The sequence below is a fragment of the Procambarus clarkii genome, unplaced genomic scaffold (genome assembly GCF_040958095.1).
Source record: "Procambarus clarkii isolate CNS0578487 unplaced genomic scaffold, FALCON_Pclarkii_2.0 HiC_scaffold_196, whole genome shotgun sequence".
NCBI lineage: Eukaryota > Metazoa > Arthropoda > Malacostraca > Decapoda > Cambaridae > Procambarus > Procambarus clarkii.
This window is the reverse complement of record NW_027189229.1, coordinates 351,676-367,397: the sequence shown is the minus strand read 5'-3', so window position 1 is coordinate 367,397 and position 15,722 is coordinate 351,676. Positions and strand designations below refer to the sequence as shown.

The window sequence follows — 15,722 nt, the reverse complement described above, 5'->3', positions numbered from 1 at the left end:
CTGAGCCATATTTTGGAGCCAAATTCTGGCTCTCTGCTTGTATTCGCAGTTTGAAATTACAACTTTTTATACCCAACATATGCCAGGTACTGAAAGCTACGTTTGGTCATATGTGTCCCAAAGTCCCCTGCAGTTTTCAAAATATCCCAAACATCCCAATTTCGAGGCCTGAGCCATATTTTGGAGCCAAATTCTGGCTCTCTGCACGTATTCGCAGTTTGAAATTGCGACTTTTTTTATACCCAACATATGTCAAGTACTGAAAGCGGCGTTTGGTCATATTTGTCGCAAACTCCCCTGCAGTTTTCAAAATATCCCAAACTTCCCAATTTCGAGGCCTGATTCATATTTTGGAGCCAAATTCTGGCTCTCTGCACGTATTCGCAGTTTGATATTACGAATTTTTATACCCAACATATGCCAAGTCCTGAAAGCGGCAGTGAGTCACATTTTGCACAAACTCCCCTGCAGTTTTCGATATATCCCAAATATCCTAATTTCGAGGCCTGTGCCATTTTTTGGACCCAAATTCTGGCTCTCTGCACGTATTCACAGTTTAAAATTACAAATTTTTTATACCCAACATATGCGAAGTCTTGAAAGCGGCGTTTGGTCACATTTGTCCCAAACCTTCCTGCAGTTTTCAAAATGTCCCAAACATCCCAATATCGAGGCCTGAGCCATATTTTAGAGCCAAATTCTGGCTCTCTGCACGTATTCGCAGTTTGAAATTACGAATTTTATACCCAACATATGCCAAGTACTGAAAGCGGCAGTAACCCAGCAAACACAGAACGTTTGTGGACGTTTTTAAATGGTTCCACAAAGGTAATACTGTAACTTTTGACATAAATACGTATATCTGATGTTCTTAAAACCAAAGGATATAACTAAAAACATATATTCTTGAGACACAGTTTTTTAAGATTTATGTAAAAATTTAAAAATAATAGTGAATGCTATGGTATTATAATGTTTTCATGCTTTATATTTAAGAATAAATAATTTTCAGTCAACATTTAGTTTTTTTTGTTTACTTTCTGTAAAGCTATCCAATTTACGTTCTTATAACATAAATATAACATTTATATGACGTCAGTATAACGTTATTTACACGACATCATTACGTTATTATGATGTTATATTAACGTATAATTCCTGTGTGAAAACCAGAATATATATTGAACTTTATGTTTTAGACCTTGTAAAGTTATCATAAAACTTGGAATAAGACGGTAAGCATGCTTTACTTATGAAAATATACAAACAAATCAACAAAAACATTTTAACATAAAAAACATAAACATAACATAAAGTAATTGCATGCATGGGAGTTAACTGGAACTCTGTAATATTGCATACATGAACCTTAAGGTACAAACCCAGTGTATTTACTCATGCAGTTCTTTCCTAAATCTAAATTTTTCCAATTTTTACACTTTGTTTCGAGTTCTGTCTTGTGTTGCTACTTTTAATGCCCCATTAATGTCCCCTTTGTTATGTCCATTCATCCCATTGTGCACCTCTACCATATGTCACTCCTAATTCTTTGCTTTTCTAGAGAATGTAATATAAGCTTTGACAATCTTTCTTCATATGACAGGTTAACAGGTAGAACAAAGATTACCATTTATATATGGATAACTATTATAAGTCGGTTTGAATGAGTGAATTGCTGCTTGAAGATAGGTATATACACCTGTGGTACTATCAGATTGCATCGTGGTGAGCCTAAAACCCTTCAGATCCAAGCAAAGGGTAAAATGCCAGCAGATACAATTGCGAACACATTGATACCAAAATGAAAGACATATGACGAGAATTGAGGTAACCAAAGTGAAAAGAGTGTTCACATTACATTGCACTAGAGTGCTCCCGGGTTACTTTCTCTCACTTTCTCTGTTTTGTGCGGATGGTACACCTTGCTTTTGGAGTTTATATGCATTTAAACCTGTAGATAATTCTATTGCTAACACATTGATACCAAAATGAAAGACCTAGGATGAAAATTGGGGTGACCAAAATGAAAAGAGTGTATACATTTTATCGCTCTTGTGCGCTCCCTGGTAACACACTCTCGCTTACTCTGTTTGTTGCGGATGGTAAGCCGGGCTTTTGGAGTTTATATGCCTTTAGTCCTGTAGAGAATTCTATTGCGAACACATTGATGCCAAATTGAAAAAACTAGGATGAGAATTGAGGTAACAAAGTTGAAAAGGGTATACACTTTTCAGTATTATCACACTCTCTAATGTAATGAGAGTTGCCTGAGGGTGGCTCAGCTTTCTTTTTCTGGTACCCTTGGCCTACATTCATCTTGTCGGCGGGTGGAGCGCGCTGCTGTCTTTGACATTATATGCACATAGTTCTGTTGGGAATTCTATTGCGAACGCATTGATACCAAAATGAAAGACATAGGACGAGAATTAAGGTGACAAAGTTGAAAAGAGTATACACTTTTCAGTATTTCCGCACACTACCAGGGAATGTCCAAACAAAAATGGAGAGAGTGGAGGGGTAACTTGCCCAAAACGCGAAAGTGTTTGGGGAGATTAACTTTCGTTCAATACTATTATGCAAAAGGAGCCACACATCTATAGTTCATCCAATAAAATCAGCAGACTTCTAGATGTTACTACTGCTCGGCTTAGACTCGGTTACAAGTATTTCTGGGAATTCTCATTATCTGCCGATGTAGACCTGACCAAATGTTAACTGTCAACAAAATTATTTGCACACCCCTTCGTCACTATGTGATAGTGAATTCAGAGACAATTCTATAACCAATGTACCAACGATGTGTCAATATTTCATTCAAAATGATCTGGTACCAGAAATTTTAGCCAAATATCCCCAGTTTGCTAACTGTAAGTAGTAACTAAGTGATTGTAACCTATCCACCGCTGCCCACTGGATGGGGAGCGGTGTGCAGGACAAACATATCAATTGTGACACTAGCTCTCCACATATGTCAGTTGCTTAATTTAGAAACTGTACTTGTGATCGATCTCGAACCTATTGTTGATGTGACGACTTATACTGAATTTTGTAACTAGCTCATCAAGATTGTAACTTGCTTAGCTAAATGAATTGTTGGGTTCAGTCCCTGAGCCCATTATGTGCCTCTGCAACCCTTTCCACTACCGCCCACAAGATGGGTATGGGGTGCATAATAAATGAACTAAACTAACTTTAAGGCATCCTGAAAGAAAGCTTGGAGGGCTTGAAAAATTGCAGAACGAAGCCTTGAGGATAATCCTTGGGTGCCTTCGTACCACAAAGATACTTAATATGAGAAAGGAACTTAATATTCCGAGCGTTGTTTATCGTGTTACTGAAAATAACTGTCAAATTGGTATAAAAATGCTTAGGCTAGCTCATCCTAACCGTTGCACAGAAGCCCTCCAGAATTTCTTTATTGAATGTAAACATTGTTTCAAATAGATAAATAAAATTGGAACTGAACTCAGAAAGTATCAGATTTATAATTTGTACCAAGAGAGACAACAATAGCACTTTCCTGCACTGTAGGAAATTACACCCTTTTCAATTTTAATCCCTCCCTTTCCATCAAAGGAGCAAATTAGAGATCAGTCCCAGCTTTGTCTTGAGGCAAAGCTCAACGTCTTAAGCCATATTGATGCTCTGTCCACAGAGCATTCTCTCTCTCAAATCATATACACTGAAGGTTTCCTACAGCGCCCAACGGGTGCAGCTGGAAGTGCAGTTGTCCTGGCAATAGGATATGACTTATATTTTGAGTGGGGAGTCCGTATAAACAACTGGGCCTCTACCCTTCAGACTGAACTATTTGCCTTGCTCCTTGCACTGAAATGTGTACAAGTATCCAAACTTGATACATTAGTTGTAAGTGACTCTTTATCATCCTTAATTGCTCTCAACTCTTTAAGACATAACTGTAACATGCTTGTGTCTGAAGCTAGACACAAATACAATAACAACTTGAGGAACCTTATCATAAACAATAATCTCAACAAAAATCACATAGTTCTCAGAGGTGATTTCAATATTGACCTAGGGCTACAAAATAACCCTCAAGTAGACTGTTTCCTCAACAGCATGAATTCCTGTATGCTCATCCCCGCAATCACCAGGCCCACCCGAGTCACTCAAACATCTGCGACTACCCTGGATCACTGATGGACCAACATAACAGCTCCTCTTACATCAAGTATAATCACTGACAGAACAACTGACCACTATCCTACCTTCCTTGTAGCGAACATGGCCATAACACCACCAGGTAACAAGAAAATTACCTTTAGGTTACAATGTGAAGCGGCAATAGGCAATCTCACAAATGCCCTCCACAATGTAAACTGGAAATCTAAATTTATCAATACACAGGATAATAATTCGTTAACTAGCCTCTTTCCAAAATTTAAAGCCTTTACAATACTTATTGTCCTCTCCTCACCAAGCAAGTAACTGGCAAAAAGGTTAAATAATCCCTGGCTCACTAATGGCATACTTAAAGCAATCGACAAGAAACATGAATATGAAAAAAAACTTAGGATTGGCCTAGTTGGAAAAGAAGTAGTTAAGAGGTATGCATCAGTGCTTACCAGTATAATAAGAGCAAAGCGTTCCTATTACGAGAATAGATTCAAAGAAGCAAAAGGCAACATAAAAAGCACATGGAGAGCCATCTCTACCATCCTAGGAGCTAAACAACATTTACATAATAAGATAAAAATCTCCAAGGATGGTTATACACCTGCAACAGATCTTGAAACAGCAACTGAATTTAATAGCTTCTTTTCATCGTTTGGTGCTCACCTTGCCCGAAAAATCCCAGAGACTCAGACATATGTTACCACATATCTTTCACGCAGCTATCCAAACTCTCTTCTCCTCTCTCCGGTCAGCCCTACAGATGTTGTGTCCATCATTCACTCGCTAAAAACCAAAGCTGGGAACATTAGTGAAATACCATCGATGGTACACAGGCGTGCCTCCCATGCCCTTGCACCATCCATAGCACTGCTGTTCAACAAATCCCTAGAGTGTCATACCTTCCCTGATATCCTTAAAAAAGCAAGAGTAACGCCAGTTCATAAAGGAGGTAACACGGCAGACATAAATAATTACAGACCCATATCGAATCTACCTATATTATCAAAATTATTTTTTTTTTTTTACAAACAGCTCTACTCCAATCTTGTAAAATTCAATATACTAAGTCCCTGTCAGTTTGGCTTCCGCTCCCAAAAGAGTACCAATGATGCTATTGTTAGTCTGCTTGACTTAATCTTCTCAGCCCTTGACAAAAGTGAGTTTCCAATTGAACTCTTCATCGGCCTGAGAAAGGCCTTTGATACTGTTAACCATAACTACCTCTTACTTAAATTCCACCATTATGGAATCCGTGGCCTTGCCCTAAACTATATCCGATCCTATCTTAGTAACAGACACCAATATGAAGCCATCAATGATATAACCTCTCCCACTCTACCACTTAATTACCGTAAAGGTGCCACAGAGCAGCATCCTAGGACCCTCCTGTTTCTTATATACATCAATGATCTCCCTAATGTCTCTAACATACTTAAACCTATATTGTTGGCTGATGATACTACTCATCTACTCTGACCCCAACCCACTCCTGTTAAATAATGTTGTAAACAATTAATTAAAAAAAGTCTACTTGTGGATGTCAACCAACAAACCTCACACAAAACATAGAAAAGACCTACTATATCTTATTTGGAAACAAATCAACAAATGCAATTCAGCTTCAGATAGATAATGTAAACATTAGCAATAAAAATGATGGAAAGTTTCTTAGCCTATACTTAGACAAGAGACTCAACTTCCGCACCCATATACAACACATAACTAAAAAGGTTTCTAAAACAGTTGGTATACTGTTTAAGATCAGATATTATGTACCCTACTCTGCTCTCCTCTCACTCTATTATGCACTTATCTATCCCTATCATTCTTATGGCGTTTGTGCTTGGGGTTCAACCTCTGCAAACTACCTCAAGCCCATCATCATCCAGTAAAAATCTGCTATCAGGACAATAACTAACTCTACCTTCAGACAACACACAGCTCCCTTGTTCAAATCCTTAAACATGCTAAACAAATTCACTCCATACATTCTCCTGTGTAAATTACGTTTATAAAGCCCTTTTTCTAACTGCAAACCCTGTTCTGAAACTCTTCCTGGACAGATGTAATAGAACACATGGCCACGTCCCCACCAGACATAAATATCTCTTTGATATCCCCAGAGTCAAACTTAATCTATGTAAACACTCTATGTAAATAAAGGGACCTAGTTTATGGAACTCACTCCCTTATAATGATTTGAAAAGCTGTCCAACTTCTGCCATATTCAAAAATAAAACCAAAAAGTACCTGTAGTACTTTTTAAGTACGAGGGAGTAATGCGCAAAGCGTCCCTCACCTGTGACGTCACAGCGTCAACTGACGCCATATCAACACATCGGCCATTTTGTCGTCAGTTCAGTCATGGCGAGGACTAACCCTTCATGCAAACTGCACCTACTATCAAGAAGAAGAAGATTTTGTGTTCCACCGATAGTATTATCGTAAGTAAGCACTTATATTTTATATTTTATTAAATTAATTGATTCTATTTTTCTGTAATAAAGGTCCAAAGGGTTGTTAAGGAACAAGGGTGTACCGATACCGACGCTCAGTGCGCTCAACTCACACCAAAGTATCACCTGTGTAGCTTCTGTAATTAGTGTTAATTAGTTATGCTATAAGATAATGAAGCGAGTATAAGATTAACTCGCTACAAGGGTACTGTGTTGGGAGGTGAGGGCTGTTACTGGTGTCTGTGGGGATGTGAGGACTTGTACCAACCACTATCACCACCAGTACCTTGTCTTGCACCCTGCTTAGTTTTCCTATTGAGATATGAAGTATTATTGCATTCATATAATTATTCATTCATTGTCATTACTATTTTTATGGGCTATGTTCTGTTACCCTAATGCTTTTTACCCCTGGGCATGTCCATTTACTCTCCAGCCCTTCACAAGCCACTGCTGCACCCCCTCCATGCCCATACTTACTGTGCTTATTCTTACAGGACTGCACTGCATTATGTGGTGCTCACTGCCTGGACACCTTGATACATGCATTATAGGGTTCTGGTAGTTGTTCTACTCACCAAGCCCTTCCAAGGCCAGGCTTGACATGTGAGAGCTTGATCCAACAGGCTGTTGCTTGGACAGGCCCCTCAGGCCCACATATCCACCACAGCCTTGTTTGTCCGGCACTTCAAAATCAAATGTTTATTTACGTAAGGTACATACATATTTTTAGGTAAGGTACTCTTTATTTGGGTAAATTTATCTTCGTAGTATTTAGCTTTGGCTCGTCTAATTATCTTGGATAGCAATAACGAGTAATTCTTTGAGAATTCTTTGGAGACAATTCCTAACCTATACTTCTCCCAACCTATACTTCTTCTCAAGGTCATCTTCACTTCTTGAAGATGTTCAGGTTTTCTCTTGAAGATGTCGACGGTTGTTCCAGCAATACTGTATTTCATTTATTGCTGAAAACCTGTTTTCAGCCATAAAAAAATAATCCTGAATCCAGAAAAAAATCCCTTTTGTATCGTCTGGAAATTTTCAAATATTGCTGATCAAACCTGAGTCTAAATTATTTGTATATATTATGAATTACAGAGGTCCCAGGACAGGGTTTTTAGGCACTCCACTTACATTTTCCCACTCTGACTTAACCCCCATTTATACAAACTCAGTCTTATCTTTTAGCTAATAATTTATTGTACACACCATACTCAGCCTGTGTAGGGTAGTTTATTGTGCATGTGTAGTATATATATTTGTGTAGTATATTTGGTATATTTAATGCCTCTAACCTCTCCTCATAGTTCTTGTCCTTCAGTTCTGGGAGCCACTTAGTAGCATGTCTTTGCACCTTTTCCAGTTTGTTTATGTGCTTCTTAAGATATGGGCACCATACAACCGCTGCATATTCCAACTTTGGTCTAACAAAAGTCGTGAACAATTTCTTGAGTATTTCGCCATCCATGCATTTAAAAGCTCTGAATATTATCCTTTACCTGCAATTGGTTGTTGCTGTATTTATAGAATATGATTTGTTCTACTTTACATTTGTTTGTTCCTTTTTTTCAAAATTTCTTTCTGCCTCTCTCCTCACTGCCGTGTAGTTGTTTCTCTTTGTATTACTGGTATGTTTGGGGGTTTGGCCTCTTCGTATATTGATTCCATTTTTGTGTCTTTTGGTCTCTGTCCGTCTTGAAATTTCAGTTGAACAAATCCTGTTTCCTAGTTCTGCATCTTTGTTTTGGTATAAATGTTTTTGTTCCTTTATCATATATTTCACAAAATTGACATACTGTGCATTAATTCATCTCAATTACTTCCTTTCCTAACAGCAAGCCTTTCCAGTAAAATTCTTTGAATTCTTTTCTGACTTCCAGCCTAATGTTTGTTTTATCCTAGTGTGTATGATGCCTAGCGTGTGTCTGGTGCCTGTTGTGTTAAACCGAAGATAAATGCATAAGTATAGGTCAGTAATTTCTCCAGCTTTGAAAGGGGCTTTCATTATGCAGCAGTATTCCACTCTAGAGAGCACTAGCGTCTTGAAAACTATCATCATCGGTATAGCATCTCTAGTGTGAAAAGTTCTTGTTATCTATCCTGTCATTTTTCTTGCAGTTGTGATGGCTACTTTATTGTGTTCTTTAAATGTAAGGCCTTCTGACATCAGTACACCCAAATCCTTTACGTTGCTTTTCCGTTCAATGTTATGATTTGACTGAGTTTTGTAAGTGGTTTCCGTTTTTATATTTTTTATTTTTTCCGTAGCGCATGAGCTGAAACTTATGTTCGTTAATCACCATGTTATTTTCTGTAGCCCATAGAAAGACCTGATTTACATCTGATTGGAGGTTTGCCGTGTCCTCTATGTTGCCTACTCTCGTGAAGATTCTAGTGTCATCTGCAAAGGATGATCAAGTACTATAGGTTGTGTCCTTGTCTATGTCCGATATGAGGATGAGAAAAAGTATTGGAGCAAGCACAGTACGCTTGGGGACTGAGCTCTTTACGGTTGATGGTCCAGATTTTATTTTGTTGACTACTACACATTGGGTTCTATTAGTCAGGAAGTTGTATATCCATCTGCCTATTTTTCCGGTAATTCCTTTTGAACGCATTTTATGTGCAATAACACAATGGTCACATATGTCAAAGGCTTTTTTTTGTCAAAGCGTTTTGTTTGTCTTCCATGGCATCTAGTGCCATGTCAGAGTGGTCCAGCAACTGTGATAGGCAAGAGCGCCCTGTTCTGAAACCATGTTGTCTGGGGTTATGGAGATGCTGTGATTCCATGTATTTTGTGATCTTACTTCTTAGCATTCTCTCAAAGATTTTTATGATGTGCGATGTTAGTGCTATCGGTCTGTAGTTTTTTGCCTCTGCCTTATTTCCTCCTTTATGGGGCGGTGCTATCTCTGCTGTTTTTAGTATGTCAGGGACAATGCCAGTATCTTGGCTTTGTCTCCAAAGAATGTGAAGGGCCTGCGATAACGTTTTTTACAGTTCTTGATGAATATAGAGTTCCAAGAGTCAGGGCCTGGTGCAGAGTGCATAGGCATACTGTCTATGGCTTCTTCAAAATCCAGTGGGGATAGGATCACATCTGATTTATGATTTGATGTTGGTATCATATCCATGAAAAATTCATTTGGGTTATCAATCAGATGGATGGAGAGCTACACTCGTGGTGTCCCATTTTCCCAGCACTCTTTGTCATATAATGCTTTGAAACTTTTGACGGATTTGGCCTCCACCACCTTCTCACCTAACATGTTCCAACCGTTTACCATTCTGTTTGCAAAAGTGAATTGTCTTACATTTCTTCGGCATCTTTGTTTAGTTCGTTTAAATCTATAACCTCTTGTTCTTGAAATTCCAGGTCTCGGGAAATCTTCCCTATCAAGTTTATCAATTCCTGTTACTGTTTTGTACGTAGTGATCATATCTCCTCTTTTCCTTCTGTCTTCTAGTTTGGAATATTTAATGCCTCTAATGTCTCCTCATAAATCCTGCCCTTCAGTTTTGGTATGAATGTTTGTGTGCCTTCATCGTATATTTTGCAAAATATGGAATACATCTCATTTACTTTACTTTAAGAATATGGTTCGATCAATTAAAAACCCTCTTGTTCAAATTGCAAAGAGACTGAAAGAGATGCAGCATGCTCAATGGATTATATATTAGTGATTATTATTAGGATTATATATTAGTGAATCATATTAGTGATTCAATTATTATGGTCATAAAACAATAAACAAATAGTTTTGGTGTTATTACACTCTATTCACAGGTTATATATAAGTATCTGCATGTTTTGTTCACCATTACAAACCACTAAGTTGGTTTGATTTTTGTTGAGATTGTTATTTATGATAAGATTCCTTACGTTATCTGAGAATGAAGCTATGTCGGTATTGGGAAATCTATAGATGGCACTTATAGTCAAGGAGGATTTAAGGGATTTACTGGAGAACTTGGCAAAGGTATATTCACAATAGTCGTCTCTATTACTAATGAGACTATTGCAGATGAAGGTATCTTTGTAAGATATTGCTATGCCACCTCCTTTTTTTATTAGGCCTGCAGTTGTGAATGGCTTTATTATCAGCCAAGTTGTAGCATACAACATAGCATATATATGTATATGGCATACATATATATATATATATATATACACATATATATATATATATATATATATATATATATATATATATATATATATATATATATATATATATATATATATATATATATATATATGTTATGTTACAACATAACAGGCCAATTACACTGGATTAATCTTTGTGTTTAGATAGGAGATGCCTCGTATGGGCCAATAAGCCTTCTGCAGCCCCTATGTTTATCCCTTATGTATCCCCCCATGTTTTCACCTTCATTGTATTATCACCTGACCTAATGCGGGTATAAAATCAACTAATATATATATATATATATATATATATATATATATATATATATATATATATATATATATATATATATATATATATATATATATATATATATATATATATATATATATATATATATATATTCAAAATTCGTCAGTGTACTACATTTTTGTTGTTGCTTTTAGGTGATGCTTTTAACCAGTGTACGTGGGTCTGATTGTGCAACCACAGTTCGAAGAATAATGAAGATATGAACAAACGGCCTGTGGTCACTATACAGTCTGGAAGGGCAAAAGAAGAAATTGGCATTTCTACAAAAACAAGAACTATATAATGTTATTTTAAGTAAGTAACCAAAAAATTAAATAATTTTTTTAAAGTTTAAAATTCACTTAAAAATGTAAATTTTAAGTTAAAAAATTTTAACCAAAAAACTTAATATTTTTCATATTTGGAACCATTCCATAATCCCAAGCATAAATGATTATATTTCTATCACTTGCTCTTAAGATTGTTTCATTTAATAGAGGTTGGGCATAATTGTTCTCTGCTGCTAATAGAACTGACTGACTTAGCTATAGGAAAATGTAAACTTAATTGGTTTATCCATTACAGTATTTTGCAGTTTATTTCATGATCCTGTGCTTAATACTTGCATAAATAGTAGATTACAAAATGCATTTTTATATCATTAGTATTGAATAATAATAATGCAAATAATTGACTTATAAATGATGTACAATTAATTGGTAGGTGATATTATATTATTAATATTTTTTCATTCTTGCAAAGCCTTAACAAAGTCATTAACATGTTAATATAAACTTGATCACCTTCCACTTATTTTCTCATGTGCTACCTACATGTACAAAACCTTATTCCTAAATGCATATTTTGTTCTGAAACTTGTCCTTTATATGTTGTGTATCACCATCTCTGGAGAGTTTTATCTGATTGATGTATAAATTACTTTTAATTTTACAGAATATTATTGTTATACTGAATTTATTATTATATAAATAACTTAATTTTACAGAATCATCTATCAACACACATCCACAAGTTGAGGAGGAGGATGTGACCTTCCAGATGTCTGAAGTACTGAAACAGGCACCAAACAGGCCTGGTGGATCTAGGTACAAGGTAAAATAATTTAAATTTTTTTTTTTTTTTTACTAATTGTCCGATATATATATATATATATATATATATATATATATATATATATATATATATATATATATATATATATATATATATATATATAATATGTATGTGTGTGTGTGTGTGTGTAATTACCTAAGTGTAGTTAAAGGATGAGACCGTCTTCCCAGCACTCTTTGTCATATAACGCTTTGAAACTACTGACAGTCTTGGCCTCCACCACCTTCTCACCTAACTTGTTCCAACCGTCTACCACTCTATTTGCGAAAGTGAATTTTCTTATATTTCTTTAGCATCTGTGTTAAGCTAGTTTCAATCTATGACCTCCTGTTCTTGAAGTTCCAGGTCTCAGGAAATCTTCCCTGTCGGTTTTATCAATTCCTGTTACTATTTTGTATGTAGTGATCATATCACCTCTTCTGTCTTTTAGTTTTGGCATATTTAATGCCTCTAACGTCTCCTCGTAGCTCTTGCCCTTCAGTTCTGGGAGCCACTTAGTAGCATGTCTTTGCACCTTTTCCAGTTTGTTGATGTGCTTCTTAAGATATGGGCCAACTTCTGTTGTTGGGCACCACACAACAGCTGCATATTCTAGCTTTGGCGTAACAAAAGTCATGAACAATTTCTTTAGTATATCACCATCCATGTATTTAAACGCAATTCTAAAGTTAGAAAGCGTAGCATAGGCTCCTCGCACAATATTCTTTATGTGGTCCTCAGGTGATAGTTTTCTATCTAGAACCACCCCTAGATCTCTTTCTTTATCAGAATTCTTTAAAGATTTCTCACATAATGTATAGGTTGTGTGGGGTCTATGTTCTCCTGTTCCACATTCCATAACATGGCATTTATTAACATTAAATTCCATTTGCCAAGTGGTGCTCCATATACTTATTTTATCCAGGTTTTCTTGAAGGGCATGACAATCATCTAAATTTCTTATCCTTCCTATTATCTTAGCATCATCAGCAAACATGTTCATGTAATTCTGTATACCAACTGGTAGATCATTTATGTAGACAATAAACATCACTGGTGCAAGAACTGAACCCTGTGGTACTCCACTTGTGACATTTCTCCAGTCCGATACATTGCCTCTGATTACTGCCCTCATTTTTCTATGTCAGAAAATTTTTCATCCATATTAGAAGCTTACCTGTCACCCCTCCAATATTTTCCAGTTTCCAGAACAACCTCTCTATGTGGAACTGTCGAATGCCTTTTTTAGGTCCAAATAGATGCAGTCAACCCAACCATCTCTTTCCTGTAATATCTGTTGCTCGATCATAGAAACTGAGTAAATTCGATACACAGGATCTTCCAAATCGAAAACCATACTGTCTGTCTGAAATTATATCATTTCTCTCCAGGTGTTCTACCCATTTAGTTTTAATTATTTTTTCCAATATTCCAATTCCAATTTTTTCCAATAATGTGTGTGTGTGTGTATGTATATTTGTGTTGTTGAATATGACCGAAAGTCAGTCTTTCTGCCCCTCTCCTTACTGCTATTGTTGTTTCTCGCATCTTTGTATTGCTTGTATGTTTGGGCAATTTTTCCCCTTTTCCTAGTTCTGCATCTCTGCTTTAGTATAAATTTTGTTGTGCCATTATCATATATTTCACAAAACTTGACATACATCTCATTTACTTCATGTCCTAACAGCAAGTGTTTGTCAAATTCCTTAAGGAAATATCTGAGTTCCCCATAATGACCTCTCCACAAGTCAGGTTTTTCAACTGCTTCAAGCTCATTTTCTTCCAGATTATAATGCATTGCATACTTTATTCCCAAAAAGACATGGTCACTTTTACCCAAGTGACCATGTCACTTGGGTAAAAGGAGGGAGGTACTGAAAGGAGGAAAAGGGAGGTACCAAAGGAGGGAGGTACTGAATGATAAATATATCTTTCTCTTTCCTGGTAAATATAATATCCAGCATGGAGGGAACATCCCCTTCCCTCATCCTCGTAGCTTGTTTAACATGTAGAAACATGAATGTTTACAGGGTGAGGTTTACGAAATTATATATATATATATATATATATATATATATATATATATATATATATATATATATATATATATTGGTCTCTGGTCTCTCTCTCTCTATATATATATACATATATATATATATATATATATATATATATATATATATATATATATATATATAAAGTTTGTGTGTGTAATTTATATAAATAAATAATTAAATATTAATTTTGTTAATATCTTTTCAGGGAAAACTTGCAAGTACAATTCGTATACAAGAGGGGCAACAAGAGCCAGAGGATGTCTACTAAGAAAATATATAAGTCTTTATCCTCACACTCTTGATATATGGTCTTCTCTGGTCTCTCTATTTTCTCTCCTCACAAATGACCCTTTTTTTTTATTTCTTTTACGTTTCTCTCCTGTTTTTCTTGTCTTTTAATCTCTCCTTTCCTCCTCTCTTCTAACACCTCTCGTTTCCTGTCTCTTCTAGCTTCTCTCTTCCTTTACTTTTTATATTTGTGGTATTCATTTATGTCATTTTTATCTTGTATATTTTTCTTGTATCTTTTTCTTATCTTGTGTTTCTCTTCCCCTTCTCTTCAATGATTTCTCATTTCACTCCTCTCTCTGTTGTTTCTGTTCTGTCTTCTCTATCCTTGCCTTAATTTTGTTCTGTCTCCTCTTTTGTTGTGTGTGTGTCTTTCTGTCTCTGTCTGTCTCTCTCTCTCTCTCTCTCTCTCGCTCTCTCTCGCTCTCTCTCTCTGGCTCTCTTGCTCTCTCTCTCTCTCTCTGGCTCTCTCTCTCTGGCTCTCTCTCTCTCGCTCTCTCTCTCTCGCTCTCTCTGGCTCTCTTGCTCTCTCGCTCTCTCTCTCTGGCTCTCTTGCTCTCTCTCGCTCTCTCTGGCTCTCTCTCTCTCTCTGGCTCTCTCTCTCTGGCTCGCTCTCTCTGGCTCTCTCTCTCTCTCTGGCTCTGGCTCTTTCTTTCTGGCTCTCTCTCTCTCTTTCTGGCTCTCTCTCTCTCTCTCTGGCTCTCTCGCTCTGGCTCTCTCTCTCTGGCTCTGTCTCTCTCTCTCTCTCTCTCTCTCTCTCTCTCTCTGGCTCTCTCGCTCTCTCTGGCTCTTTCGCTCTCTGGCTCTCTCTCTCTCTCTCTCTCTCTCTCTCTGGCTCTCTCTCTGGCTCTCTCTCTCTCTCTCTCTCTGGCTCTCTCTCTCTCTGGCTCTCTCACTCTGGCTCTCTCTCTCTCTCACTCTGGCTCTCTCTCTCTCACTCTCTGGCTCTCTCTCTCTGACTCTCTCTCTGGCTCATGCTCTCTCTCTCTCTGGCTCTCGCTCTCTCTCTCTGGCTCTGGGTCTCTCTCTCTGGCTCTCATATTTCATTTGATTTAAAAATGTCTGAGATTTTTTACTTAATCTAAGTTATATTGCATGGTGCTAATATGAATATTATACATGACTGTTTTTTCTTTTCTTTCTCTTTCTCCCTTTCTTTCTTTCTCTTTCTTTCCTTCTCTCTCTTTTTCTTTCTCTTTCTACATGAATATTATACTTGACTG

At 36.8% G+C, this 15,722-nt stretch overlaps 1 long non-coding RNA gene across 1 annotated transcript; it reads left to right on the top strand.

Annotated features, from left to right (window-relative positions):
• Positions 1–11,155: 11,155 nt before the first annotated feature.
• LOC138361137 (uncharacterized) lies at positions 11,156–15,170 on the top strand. The gene is made up of 3 exons (XR_011226810.1): positions 11,156–11,356; positions 12,048–12,154; positions 14,417–15,170. It is a non-coding gene; the product is annotated as an uncharacterized lncRNA (long non-coding RNA).
• The last annotated feature ends 552 nt before the right edge of the window (positions 15,171–15,722 follow it).